Genomic DNA, 14,976 nt, shown 5'->3' on the forward strand with positions numbered 1-14,976 from the left:
TTGTTTTATTAGTTAATATGAACGGTGTGTTTAACATTGCAACTATGACTATTTCTTTCTTTAGTTCCATCAGTTTCGTATCATACTTTTCAATGTTTTCTCATTAGGTGCATATTTAAACTTGTTTTGTATTCTGTTGTTTGATCTTTTATTATTATACAACATATCTCTTTGTTTCTAGTAACATCCCTTGTCTTGAATTATAACTTGTCTCATACTAATACAGCCATAGCAGTTTTTAAAATGTGTTTATTGCTATGTGGTGTATATTTTCCATCTTTTTACTTTCAGTTTCTGTGCCTGTTTTTAATGTATGCATCTCTTAGTGAGCATATGGTTGGAATTTGCTTTCTGAAAGCAGTCATACAATATCTGTCTTTTAATTTGAGTACTTAGTCTATTTACCTTTAATGTAATTATTGGTATGGTTGGGTTAAAGTTTACTGTTTTAACCCAGGCATTCTATTTATATAATTTTTTTTTGTTCCTCTGTTCTTTTTTTTTTTTTTTGATGTCTACTTTGGGTTTAATTTAATATTCCTAGTGTTTCATTGAGGCTTCCCTGGTAGCTCAGTCAGTAAAGAATCTGCCTGCAGTGCAGGAGACCCAAGTTCAATCTCTGGGTCATGAAGATGCCCTGGAGAAGGAAATGACAAACCTCTCCAGTATCTCTGCCTGGAAAATCCCATGGACAGAGGGGCCTGGCAGGCTACAGTCCATGGGATTGCAAGAGTGGGACACAATTTAGCAACTAAACCACCACAGTGTTTCATTTATTTTCTCTCATGGTTTTTAGCTATACCTTTATATTATTATTTTAGTGGTTTCTCTACTAAATAACATATCACTCTCATTAGAGTCAATTTAGAATATTTTATCACTGCCGGATTTGCACATCACACATTAAGACATAAATATCTTACAGCAGTATACGCACAACTTTCTTTTGTTCTAATTTATCAAATATTATCATTTTACATGGGCTATAAAGCACTTTATAATTATAATATTTTTGCTTCAATGTTTCACTTGTTTTCAAAGAGAAATTCATAGACAAAAAGGATAATAATTATTTGCTCATGTATTTAAGATGTCTTTGGCTCCAGTATTTTCTGAGAAGTCAGTTTCGTGCCTACTTGTGGTCCTCTACATCCAATGTCTTGATTTTCTGTGATTTCATTTCGTTGTCTGCCTTCTTTATGTTTGGTTTATGGCAATTTTGCTATCATGTGTATAGGCATGGTTTTCTTTGAGTTTATTCTGGGTTTAATGAGCTTCTCAGATCTGTAATTAGATTTTTTTCATCAAATTGAGACTTCAACCATGTATCGTCATATATTTATTCCATGTCTTTTTATCTCTCCTGTCTTTTTTGGGGGCCCTATTTGCAGATGTTCGACTGTATGATATTTCCCCATGGATCACTGAACTGATCATTTTTCTTCTATCTTTTTTTATGTATTATTCAGATTGGTTGATTTCAATCAAACTGTGTTGAAGTTTTCGAACCCTTCCTGCTATTTCCAATCTGACATCAAGCTTATGAAAGTGAACTTTTTCATTTCAGATATTGTTATTTTTCATTCTAGGTTTCACTTTGCTTCTTTTTGTACTTTCCTTTCTCATCTGAGATTTCCCATCACTTTACTCATTGAGGCCATATTTTTCTTTAAGATCTTTATAGTACCTTTTCTATTATATATATTTATTTTAATATATGTATATATTTATTATAGTATCTTTATTTCACTACCTTTTAATTAAAATATTTGGATCACCTCAGAGTCATTCTACTCACTACTTTATGATGCATCATACTTTTCTGCTTTCCAACATGCTTATTAATTTTGCATTATTTTTGGAAATTTACAGGTGATAAATTATAAATAGCATAGATTGTATAGTCTTTTTAAAATAATGTAGAGTTTTGTTTCAGCAGTTTGACAGTTTACCAGGGGGCTCCTAGATCTTATCAAGGCTTGGCTTAGGCTTTCTTAGTATATGGTCCTTATTATTCTAAAGATATTTATTTTCTAGTGTTTCAGCTGAATGGCCAGGATTGATAAGTTTTTTCAACCCTGGTTGGGTTGGAACTTAAGGCTTCCACACTGTGCAACGTTTAGTATTTTTGTTTCACTCCCAATCTTTGTTAGCACCACTCTCTGGCTGACTGCTCAGCATCTTACTCTCTAAAATGTAAAGTGAAGACTTTGATCCAGGGACTTAAATTGAGACTAGTTTTTTCCTACAGAGGATGAGATGGTTGGACAGCATCACCAATTCAATGGACATGACTTTGAGCAAACTTGTGGGAGATAGTGAAGGGCAGGGAAGTCCGGCGTGCTGCAGTCCATGGGCTTGCAGAGCTGTACACGACTGAGCGACTGAACAACACCAACTCTTCCCAAGCAACCTTCTCTCTGACACTTTGTCCTACAAAGTATTCCACTGCTTTCTGCAGCTCTAAATTCTGGCTTTTGCCTTCTCAACCTTGGAACTGCCCGGTTTCTGTTGGTCTTCAATTCCTTATTCTGCTTTAGGGGATCTGTCCCTAGACAAAAGCCTTGGTGACCGTGGAATGCAGCTCCTGTGTCATCCTTTTTCTCAGAAAGAATTCCTGTGCTGCCTGTTGTCCAATGCCACAAAAAAGACACTTCGTATACTTTGTTCGGTTTTATGGTTACTTAACAAGTTTGGGCAAGTCTGGTACAAATAAATCTTTCATATTTGGAAATAAAAGTCCCAATAAAAGTCCCACACTGTTATCTTTTAAAGAGAAGAATAGCTTCTGGAAGGTGATAATTCCAGTCTTGTACAAGGGGATGTACTGATATATTCGTTGCTGGTAAGCGTTGCAGTACCTGAGACGAAGCAGCGATGCCACCTCGCTGTACTCAACAAAAAGGTCCAGGTAGAGGAAGAGGACTCTCTCTTTTGGTACTATGACATCTGTTCTCAAAAGTGGTCCTTGGCTTTACATCTAGTGTCTCAGTATTTTGGGTTAGAGCATCTAAATTCAAAAGGCAGGCAATGAAGAGGCAAATCTGGAATTTGTGTTAGATAGCTTAGTAAATATTTGTAACTAATTTTTTCTTCCTATTAAAAAAAAAAACCCGAAATGGTGTGATTTAACTTTATATGTTTCAACACATACTAGGAGATATGAAAATGTTTACAGTCATGTGATATTGACACAACCATTTTATTTGATTTTAAAACATCACCTTTTACAATATGAAGAAGAGTTGAAAGGATGTGGTTAAGCTATTGATATGAGAATTTAAAATTTGGGCTTTCTTTCTTTTATTAGGTTCTAGCTTTTAGATTTATTTTTACCTAAACTGGAGATTTTCCACATGAAGTATATTTCATAGCAGTTTTTCTATAATCAACAAAATGAAAAAGACATGTGTTAAACACACAATCCTACATAGCAAAGTATTGGGCATGGATCAGATTACAGTGGCCATTTTTAAACATAACATAACCCATGCTTCCTCATTTGATTTTGAATAAAGACTGAAACAGCTGGGTCCCATTCTTTTTCATTCACCCTGCAGACTCAAGAGTATGGTTTTCCAGCTGTCACTCTTAGCATTTTGTGATTTTTTAAAAAAATTTAACTCACTCCATTCCTTCAAAATGTTTCTACACATTTTCTTCTTAACTAATTGTAGTGTAATATATATTAGAGATTGAGAATTATCTTTTCTTCTTTTCTGGTATTATATATCAAAAATTTGCCTTTAAGATTGTATTTTCTCAACTGACAACTCACTTAAAAAAGAACTCTATTCATGTATCCTGTGAAATTATCTACTAAACCAATCCCTCCCCAATCTTAAGAGTTATGTTTCCAAAAATCCCTACAGTGGGAGATCTAAGTTTTCTGTGCTCTATGTGATAGTAAAACTTGAGCCTTGTGTAGTCTGAGGGCAACCATCAGAGCTCATATTAATAGTTTTTACTTTCACCAAAGTAAAGAAATAAAAATGTCCTGTTTCACTACATTTTACTTAGTAATAAAGTGTCCTATACTATTAAAATATGTAAGTCACTTGTTTGCAAAAAATGATGAATGTCCCCCTTCATCCTTAACTCAGTTATCTGTAATTGTGAACAACTTAATCCCCAGTTAATGTATGCACTAAGGAGTATTTCTTTTTATGTTTGATACTCCATGGTTGACTTCTTTATGACTCTATAGCTCAGACTGGTTGACTCCCTCTGTTCAATTCTGTGATCCCAGTAAGCCAGTGTGACTCATTAACCCTCAAGAAATATATGTACTCAGCATGATCTTCCACTCATTTTCACAACCTATTTTGTTTCACTCTGAGTTCCTTTCCTCTTAAATTCTCTCCAGAAAAAATTACTTATGATTCACACATCCATGATTTTCATGTAATGAGAATATGAGCTTCAGAAGGATTTGGTATACATATTTGTTCCCGTTATTTAGAGAACTTAGAAAGACATTATATTTTGGAATAACTCTTCAAATTTATTATTATATTGCACATATGAAGCATGGTCAATGAGTCCTTGTTTTATGAGTAAGTCGTCTTAAGTTTTAGCCACCCATCCACACTATCCTTGCACTTCTAATTCAACATTTCTATTCTTTCTAGCTTTGTTTTACTAACTGAGATTATTTTCCCTAGTTCATGGGCTTTTTTGTAGACTTTCCATGTGTAGAATTTGCTTGTTCTTACAATTTAGAGAACTTAGATATTAAAATTTGATAAAAATGCAAGCAACCAAGTAAAGTGGCAAAAGTAAACAAAATATTGCAATGGAGATTTCTACAAATTAATTTTTCAGAACTTATGGTCATTAGTATTGTGAAATAGAAGTTATTTAATGATATTACTAGACCTGGAGGACACCCAAAATTTAGAAGCAAGTTAAATAATTTCCCTGCTCTAAATTAGTCCTAACAAAAAAATTAAGGAGAAGATTTTTGATCAGCTATTTATACAGTCTTCATAGAAAATACACCATCTCGTTACAAAACATGGGATGATTCTACTAAGAAGTCTGATGAGCCTTCAGAACTGAGTACCCATCTCTAGAATATGGTGGCTTTATCAAAGGGCAGCCACTCTGTGAAGCTAGCTTAAAATAAACTGGGAACTTTTCACATCACCTTAAAGATGTTTTCTCCATAACATTTGGCACCTGGTAATCTTCATGGGTATGTGTGTCCCTGAGATGTTGACACTGGTCATTACTACTTAATTGAGACAATGTGGATTGGTTTTATGGGAGTTGATGAGTTCTTGGCTCCAAACTCATATTTAGCAGCCTACTCCACATGTATACCTAGATTTCCACATTCAAAACTCTACATGTACAAAACTGAACTCGTAGTATACACCTTGTCTCAAATCTGCATCTCCTGTGGGTCTTTTCCACTTGTTTCTATTCTTATATGTCAACATCATTCATAATCCGTGTTTTCTTTCTCTACACACCAAGTCCAGCGGAACTGCAAAGCCTCCTGACCAATATATCTAAGTTACATCATTCTTTCCTAAATTACTGAAATAATCTCATATTTCTTGAATCAAGTTATTTGTTGATACTATCTTCTGGGCATTATGCTTAGGACTTTACCTACATGATTTTGATTAGTCTTAATTCACATTAAAAGATGATTACTAGCCCCACTTTACATTTCAGAGAGCCGACACTTCAAAAAATATTTTCTCTCCAAGACCTTGTAAATCACAGAGCTAGCATTTGAACCCAACTTCTTTAATTCTAAATCTGGACTTTACACCTCAATGATGATTAAACCTTTGTGGCAATCTTAGTTATAATAACAACAAAACGAAAGCACAGGTTGTAGGATGAGAATCTTTTATAAAATTTATGATATTTAGAAGGTAAACAAACAGAACTCCCCAAACCCTAAAGTAATTGTGATCATTAAAATGGCACTCTCAGAGTTATTAAGGTAATTGTTCTACTTTTTTAATTCTGCCTGTGCACGTGGCAGAAACTGTGAGAGGCCTGAGATTCTTCCCTGCTTGCAAGCACCAGAGTTTCACAGATGACTGCAGAAGACGTGGGGCTCCTGGGTATATGGGGTTATAGTATATCATTCATTTTTTTAGGCCTATTGTTAGAGAAACCTTTCTCATATTAGTATGTTAGGATATTTTAATAGCACATAAATGTCTGTGGTTTAAATTCAATATGGGTCCTAATTTCAGACTATATATTAAAGCTACAGCAACCAAAATAGTATTTTGTACTAATCGTGTAAAAACAGACACAAAGAAAAATGGGACAGAAGAGAGAGCCCATGCACTGATGGTCAATTAATCTATGACAAAGGAAGCAAGAATATATAACGGAGAAAAGACAGTATCTTCAACAAGTAAGTGGTCTTGAGAAAACTGGACAGCTAGATGTAAAAGAATAAAATTAGAACATTTCATCATGCCCTATACAAAAATAAAGTAAAAATAGATTAAAGACAAAAATGTAAGAACAGAAATCATAAAACTTCTGGGAGAAAACATAGAAAACTCTGACATAAATCATAGCAATATTTTTGGATCTGTCACCTAAGGAAATGGAAATGAAAGAAAAGTAAACAAACGGGACCTTAAGTTAAACATAAAAGCTTTTGCCCAGAAAGGAAACCATTGACAAAATGAAAAGGAGACCTACAGAAAGGGAGAAAATATTTGCAAATGATGTGACTCACAAGGGGTTAATATCCAAAAATATACAAACAGTTCATACAACTCAGCATCAAAAAAAAAAAAAAAAAAAACCAAAAAACCCAAACAACCCAATTTTTAAAAATGGGCAGAAATCTAAATAGACATTTTTCCAAAGAGGATACACAGACTGCCAACAATCACATGAAAAGATGTTCAACATTGATAAACATCACAGAAATGCAAGTCAATGAGATAGCACCTCACAGCTCTCAGAATGGCTAGCATCAAAATGACCAAACACAGTACATGTCACTGAGGACTGGAGAAAAGGAAACTCTTGTTCACTATTGGTGGGAGTATAAATTGGTGCAGCCACTATGGGAAGCAGTATAGAGGATCCTTAAAAAAATTAGAACTACCATATGATCCAACAGTCATGTGTGGATGTGAGAGCTGGACCATAAAGGCTGAGCGCCGAAGAGGATGCTTTCGAACTGTGGTGTTGAGAAGACTCTTGAGAGTCCCTTGGACTGCAAGGAGATCCAACCAGTCCATCCTAAAGGAGATCAGCCCTGAATATTCATTGGAAAGACTGATGCTGAAGATGAAGCTTCAATACTTTGGCCACCCAATGTGGGTCACAGTCAAGAACTGACTCATTGGAAAAGACCCTGACGCTGGGAAAGGTTGAGGGCAGGAGGAGAAGGGGACGACAGAGGATGAGATGGCTGGATGGCATCACTGACTCAATGGACATGGGTTTGTGCAAACTCCTGGAGACTGTGAAGGACGAAAGCCTGACTGCAGTCCATGGGGTTGCAAAGAGTCGGACACGTCTGAGTGACTGAACAACAACAGTGATCCAGCAAGTCCACTCTGTGGGATGTATCCAAAGAAACCAAAAACGTTAATCAAAAAGATACATGCATCTTTCATAGGAGAAATATTGATAATAGTAAAGATATAGAAGCAACCTACATATTCATCAACAGATGAAGAGATAAATATGTACACAACAGAATACTGCTCAGTGACAAAAATAATGAAAGTTTGCTATTTGCAACAACATGGGTGAACCTGGAGTGTATTCAGTTCAGTTCAGTTCAGTCACTCAGTCATGTCTGACTCTTTGCGACCCCATGAATTGCAGCACGCCAGGCCTCCCTGTCCATCACCAACTCCCAGAGTTCACTCAGAGTCACGTCCATCGAGTCAGTGATGCCATCCAGCCATCTCATCCTCTGTCGTCCCCTTCTCCTCCTGCCCCCATCCCTCCCAGCATCAGAGTCTTTTCCAATGAGTCAACTCTTTGCATGAGGTGGCCAAAGTACTGGAGTTTCAGCTTTAGCATCATTCCTTCCAAAGAAATCCCAGGGCTGATCTCCTTCAGAATGGACTGGTGGGATCTCTTTGCAGTCCAAGGGACTCTCAAGAGTCTTCTCCAACACCACACTTCAAAAGCATCAATTCTTTGGTGCTCAGCCTTCTTCACAGTCCATCCATACATGACCACAGAAAAAACCATAGCCTTGACTAGACGGACCTTTGTTGGCAAAGTGTATTATGCTCAGTGAAATAAGTCATCCAGAGAAAGACAAATACTGTATGTTGTTACTTATAAGTAAAAGCTCAAATATAAAATAAGCAAATGAATATAACAAAACAGAAACAGAGCCACAGGTAAAGAGAACAAACTAGTGATGACCAGTGGGGAGAGGAAAATGGGAGGGGCAAATAAATGAGGGCAAGGTAGAGGTAGGGTCACAGTAGATGAACCAACTATTATGCATAAAATAAGCTATAAGGAAACATGTGCTACACAGGGAATGTAGCCAATATTTTATAACAACTTTAAATGCAGTATAGTCTACAAAAATATTAATTATGTTGTACATCTGTAATTAATATAATATTATAAATCAATTATAACTCAATAAAAATTTTTTTCCAAATGAAATTGTTACCATTGTGGGGAAAAAATGATTTAAAAAACTAAATCCATTAAGTACAATCTAATGTTGGTTTCACATTAACACAGGTCAGAGCTAAAGGTAGAAGGGCATTTAAAAAATTTTTACAGATTTACAAATTTGCTAAGATTCTTTGTGTTCAGTGGAGGTCTAGGCAGAACCACCCAAGAGAGAACTTCAAAATAACTGAGGGTGATAAGAAATTCAGTGTATCTGAGCTAATGATCTCAAGCTCTGAAATATAATAACAGTTTGCTTGTTATTTAGTATATTAATAACTATTCCACTTTATAGGATTCCTTAAACACAGTTTAACTTCAGATAAATTTAAAACAAATTCTGCTGTTTGGGCAGATTTCAAGTGTGCACTGAAGAGAGGAAGAGGTGAAAACACTTTCAGCTGAGCTACATATTAACAAACAAAAAAAGGCACATTATGGTACCTATTAATATGAACCTAAGTATTTTAGAAAGATTTAAATTCAGTGTGCAAGGTTTACTTTTTTTTAATGCTGACATCATTCTTAAAGAGATGGGAATACCAGGCCACCTGACCTGCCCCCTGTGAAATCTGTATGCAGGTCAAGAAGCAACCGTTAGAACCAGACATGGAACAACAGACTGGTTCCAAATCTCGAAAGGAGTATGTCAACGCTGTATATTGTCATCCTGCTTATTTAACTTATATGCAGAGTACATCATGTGACATGCCAGGCTGGATGAACCACAAGCTGGAATCAAGATTGCTGGGAGAAATATCAATAACCCCAGATATGCAGATGGCACCACCCTTATGGCAGAAAGTGAAGAGGAACTAAAGAGCCTCTTGATGAAAGTGAAAGAGGAGAGTGAAAAAGTTGGCTTAAAACTCAACATCCAGAAAACGAAGATCATGGCATCTGGTCCCATCACTTCATGGCAAATAAATGAGGAAACAATGGAAACAGTGACAGCCTTTAATTTTTTGACCTCCAAAATCACTGCAGATGGTGATTGCAGCCATGAAATAAAAAGACGCTACTCCTTGGAAGAAAAGTTATGACCAACATAGACAGAATATTTAAAAGCAGAGACATTACTTTGCCAACAAAGGTCTGTCTAGTCAAAGCTATGGTTTTTTCCATTAGTCATGTATGGATGTGAGAGTTGGACATTAAAGAAGGCTGAGTGCCAAAGAATTGATGCTTTTGAACTGTGGTGTTGGAGACGACTCTTAAGAGTCCTTTGGACTGCAAGGAGATCCAACCAGTCCATTCTAAAGGAAATCAGTCCTGAGTATTCATTGGAAGGACTGATGCTAAAGCTGAAACTCCAATACTTTGGCCACCTGATGTGAAGAACTGACTCATTTGAAAAGACCCTGATGCTGGGAAAGATTGAAGGTGGGAGGAGAAGGGGATGGCAGAGGATGAGATGGTTGGATGGCATCACTGACTCAATGATCATGAGTTTGGGTGGACTCTGGGAGTTGGTGATGGACAGAGAGGCCTGGCTTGCTGCGGTCCATGGGGACGCAAAGAGTTAGACACAACTGAGAGACTGAACTGAACTGAACTGAATGCTGACATCACTGTTTAAATAAAATGTTTTTCCCTGGCAACAATTTTTGATTATTTCTTATTTTTAAGTGCATTCTTAAATTTGACAGGCAAAGATATATTCTTCAATAATGAGAGAATTTAAAGTAATGTCCATATATATAACAAAACAGAGAGCAAAACAGCAGAAAGGATCTCTGAAAGAGGCGTTGGGCAGGACGAGAATGAATAATGGGAGAAGAGAATATCAACTGATGGTTGTCATCTTTTTTTGATAGGGAAGCTGACCTAGCACTAACCAGATTTTGTTATCATTGCTTTAACAAACCATTTTATCCAAAGGATAATTTCGAAACCACACTCAGGACAAATTTATTGAGTTCCACTTTTATAGACAAAACTGAAGCAGCATTTTAAAAATTTTCATTGAAAATGCTTATAATGCGGATCTTGATTGCACTGATGTTAATCAATTCAAGGGCTATGATAAAACTTGTAATGAGATTGGCAGGCCAGCAAGAATCCTCACCCCTTTCCCTCTCGTAACATTAGTTTTTATGAATTGAAACAATTCCAGTTTTCATTTTATGTTTTAATTAAGGAATGTGCATCTGAAAGACTTAAGACATCAATTAGGTGATTTGAAAGGTTTTCCAGAAATGAGTTCTACTTTTATGTCCCCCAGTGTTTGATGTGATACGGTTGGAAGAATGTAATATTTATTTATTTTTTAATTGACATAGAGTTGCTCTATAATGATTTGTTAGTTTCTGCTGTGCAGCAAAATGATTCAGTTATACATACATATACATTCATTTTTATGTCCTTTTCCATTGTGGTTTATCACAAGGTATTGAATATACTTCCCTGTGCTATATGGTAGACCTTTGTTGTTTATCAAAAGATAATTTTAAAATAATCAATTTAGAAAGATTTTTCATGTCTTAGATTCTAAAAATGGTGAGCAAATGTATGGGCCTATTGCACTGAATTGCATATCATGTCTACTGAGTGATTTCCATTCAATGTATAGTCTTTTCTCTATTTCTCATACGTACCATTAATTTAGTTTTTAAAAAACAAATATGTAAGTATTAGATCCATTTCAGCTTTTTCTTGCAAAGGTGTATAATCAGGATTTAAATCTGTAAATAATTTGTGCCTTCTTAGCTGTTGAATTTGAAAATGTTTATTCTGTGTCTGAAAAATAGCTATATGTAGACATGCTTTGAAGATATTCAATAATTCTCTCCTTGATCTCCCAGATTGCCCACTGACAGATCCTTTTTACTATTTGACAGGCTGCTATTCTACTTGATAGCTGTTCCAACTCTCTAGGAATAAAAATCTACTGTTTCATCCTTAAAGTTCACCTGTATTATGCTTTATCTTCCATGTCCCCCTCTTGTTACTTTAGTTTGATCTGGTTGTACTTGTCATAGTTCAGTTTATCAAACAGAATACCTTTCAGGTGCTCTGCCATCTGGTGTCTATATATATAGAGAGAGACAGAGGTATATAAAACTGGTAATATTTTTTCTTTTTTGCATCAGCTATGTATTATTTAATTTTGTAAGAGTTTGCCTTCCCTGAATAATACTTTAAAAATTTATTTAGATATTTCATTTATGATTCCAGTGAATATTTACAATCATTTCATTAAATTTTCTAAAAATATTACAAAGAGACCATGAGTAGAATAGCATTATGCTTATGAATTAGTTGAGAACTATTCATCCTTTATACTCAGTCTTATAATTTGGGAATTTTTAAAGAATACCTAACAAAGAAGATCTCAGAAACGAATGAATAAAGGTTTACTGAAATGAATTGAAAAAACTTGGAAAATTTTTGGAAAAATCGATTAACTATGGGAAAACTTAGATCTCTCATTCAAATATTCACACATTCTGGCTGAATTAAAGATTTAAATAATAAAATTTAAAGAAAATGTCTTGCAAGGAAAAAAAACGAAATAAAGTAGAATTTTATAAGCTCTCTAAAGTAGGAGACAATTTCTAAGAAGATGAGTGCTAGAAGTAGTGAATGAAAATGTTAGTTGTTCTGAGTAACATTAAAATTAAAAACTTCTTAAATGTCATAAAGTAAATAATGAAGCCGAACTGGAAAAAAAACCATGCAGCATATATGAGAGGGTAGAGTATATTATAATTAGTACATAGGGAATTTATTCAAATTTAAGCAGTATATAATCACACTAGATAAATGGGTCAAAGGCATGAACAGATGATTCACAATTCAATTAAAGGTACTGAGAATTGTCTTATAAGCTAGTATATGGTCTAACCTAAAAATATTTCATTTGTGCTGGCAAAGATTATATGTTTTGTTGTTGTCAGATGCAGTGTTCTATGGCTGTCCAAATTATTGCTCTACTTGTTAAAATCTACCCTATGTTTACTGACTGTATTTAGTAGTATTGTCAATTATTGAGAATGTGGCACTGGACTCTCCAAATACAATTGCTGAGTCATTTAGTTCTCCTCTCAATATGTCAGCTTTGGTTCCATGTACTTCTGGGTTCCTGTTTTAAGTACATATCTAAGTTCTTTCTTTCTAATAGCCCTTTATCATTATAAAATATCCCCTTTATTTCCAATAATGTTCTTTGCCTTAATATTCCTTTTCTTATGGTATCGTTTAGCTACACCAGTCTCACAGATCTGTTTGCCTGGTATGTGTTTTTCCATCCTTTGAGCCTATTTGTGCCTTAGACGCTAAGGTATTTTTCTTGCAGGTAACGAAGTTGAGTCTTAATTTTTACTCAGTTTAACGAAATGCTTTTTATTGGAGTATTCACCCCATTCACACCTAATGTAATTATTGCAAAAATTGATGAAAATTTTGGTTTCGGCACTTACACTATATTATATCTACTATGGTTCTCCTTATGTTTATTCTACTCAGAGTTTTTGGAGATCATTGATTCTTTTCAGGAATTTTTTTCATCTAATAGGTCATACTTCTTTCACTGTTTTTTTTTTCTACCTTTTTCCTTTGTTTTGGGACATCCATTGTACAAATATTATTAGTATGCTTGATGTCTCACAGTTCAATGGAGAGCTTTATTTTGTCAATCTTTTCCTTTCTGTTCTTCAGAATGGATTATTTCTATTGATTTATTTTCAGCTTCCTTGAGATTTCTCTTCTGTCATTTCAAATCTACTTTTGAGCAAATCTAGTTAGGGGATGGGAGCCACTCCAGACAGGAAGGCCTCAGATTTCCACGATTCTTTCTTGGAGGCCAGCAGTTCTTCATTAATAAGCGTCTCTATTTGCTAATTGGTCCATTTGCAGAGTTCTGAAAGGGTTGCTTTTGATATTGTCTAGTTTTATAATTATTTTGGGGGAAGGTTTTTTTGTCCACTTCACATCACCGTAGTCACATTCCTGCTCACCAAATAATTAAATTCTTAATATGCATTTTTAAAATAGTTCAGCTCCATTATCTACGAAAGATAAAAGTCATAATAAGATATTGGATGGTTTGCCTATAAAATCAGCAAAGATTGAACACTTTTGTACACTGAATTTGGCAAGAACAAGGATATGGGCATTCTCAGGTGTTTCTGATTGCACTATAACATCAAAACTTTTGTTTTCTCTTTTCTGTTTCCTGAGCCATACAGCAAATTCCCATTGGCTATCTATTTTACATATGGTAATGTAAGTTTCCATGTTAATCTCTCCATACATCTCACGGTCTCCTCCCCTCTTCCGTGTCCATAAGTCTATTCTTATTCTGTATGTCTGTTTCTCCACTGTCACTTTATAAGTAAATTCTTCAGTATCATTTTTCTAGACTTTGTATATATGTGTTAGAATATGGTATCTCTTTTTCTCTTTCTGACTCACTTCATTCTGTACAATAGGTTCTAGGATCATCCACCTCATCAGACTTGACTCAAATGCATTCCTTTTTATGGCTGAGTAATATTCTATTGTGTGTATGTACCACAACTTCTTTATTCATTTATCTGTCGATGGACATACAGGTTACTTCCATGTTCTAGCTATTGTAAACAGTGCTGCAATGAACAATGGGATACATGTGTCTATTTCAATTTTGGTTTACAGTGGCTCTGTATCAACCTAGAGAGGTGGGGTGGAGAGGGAGATGGGGGGGAGGTTCAAAAGGGAGGGGATATATATATGTATATGTACGTATGTATGTATACCTATGGCTGATTCATGTTGAGGTTTGATAGAAAACAGCAAAATTCTGTAAAGCAATTATCCTTCAATAAAAAATGAATAAATTAATAAAAAAAAAAGAATGAGGAGCAAAGGAGAAAATCACATGTTGTCAGTGTCAATTTAAACTGGTATGGTCATTATGGAAAGTAGTATGGAGTTGCCTCAACAAATCAAAAATAAAACTATAATATGACATAGCAAAAAAATTATTTTCTCTTTTATTGATTATATTTCCCTGAATCTAAATTTATAAAATGTTTTAAAGTAGTTGTTTAAAAAAATGTTACTATGAGCATATTATAACATTCAAAGAATAATTTAATAGGGAATATAGTTAAAAGTAAGTCCTTCTCCTGAACTTTCACATCCTCTCCCTGGAGGCAATCATGGTGATGTCTTTCTTGTGAATATTTATAGAACTAGTCTTTGTACATTTAAACTCAAAAGTCTATAAGTTAAAAAAAGAAATACAGACACTTGGATATTCAATATGCAAAGTTTTCCTCCTACTGTTTATTATTAACAGAATATCTTCTGTTATTGATCATGACCAATCAATATACGAGGATA

The 14,976-nt window shown here is 34.8% G+C and overlaps 1 long non-coding RNA gene across 2 annotated transcripts in view; it reads right to left on the reverse strand.

The window, feature by feature from the left end:
• The window catches only part of LOC102408134, a 105,054-nt gene that overhangs the window by 14,667 nt on the left and 75,411 nt on the right, over positions 1-14,976 (reverse strand). The window contains exon 4 of one of the 2 annotated variants that reach the window (XR_006553127.2): positions 13,286-13,658. The exons of the other annotated variant lie outside the window; for it this stretch is intronic. This is a non-coding gene — a long non-coding RNA (uncharacterized LOC102408134). Of the gene's footprint in view, positions 1-13,285; positions 13,659-14,976 lie in introns of those variants that run through there. 2 annotated transcript variants of the gene reach the window in all.

The sequence above is a fragment of the Bubalus bubalis genome, chromosome 9 (genome assembly GCF_019923935.1).
Source record: "Bubalus bubalis isolate 160015118507 breed Murrah chromosome 9, NDDB_SH_1, whole genome shotgun sequence".
Classification (NCBI taxonomy): domain Eukaryota; kingdom Metazoa; phylum Chordata; class Mammalia; order Artiodactyla; family Bovidae; genus Bubalus; species Bubalus bubalis.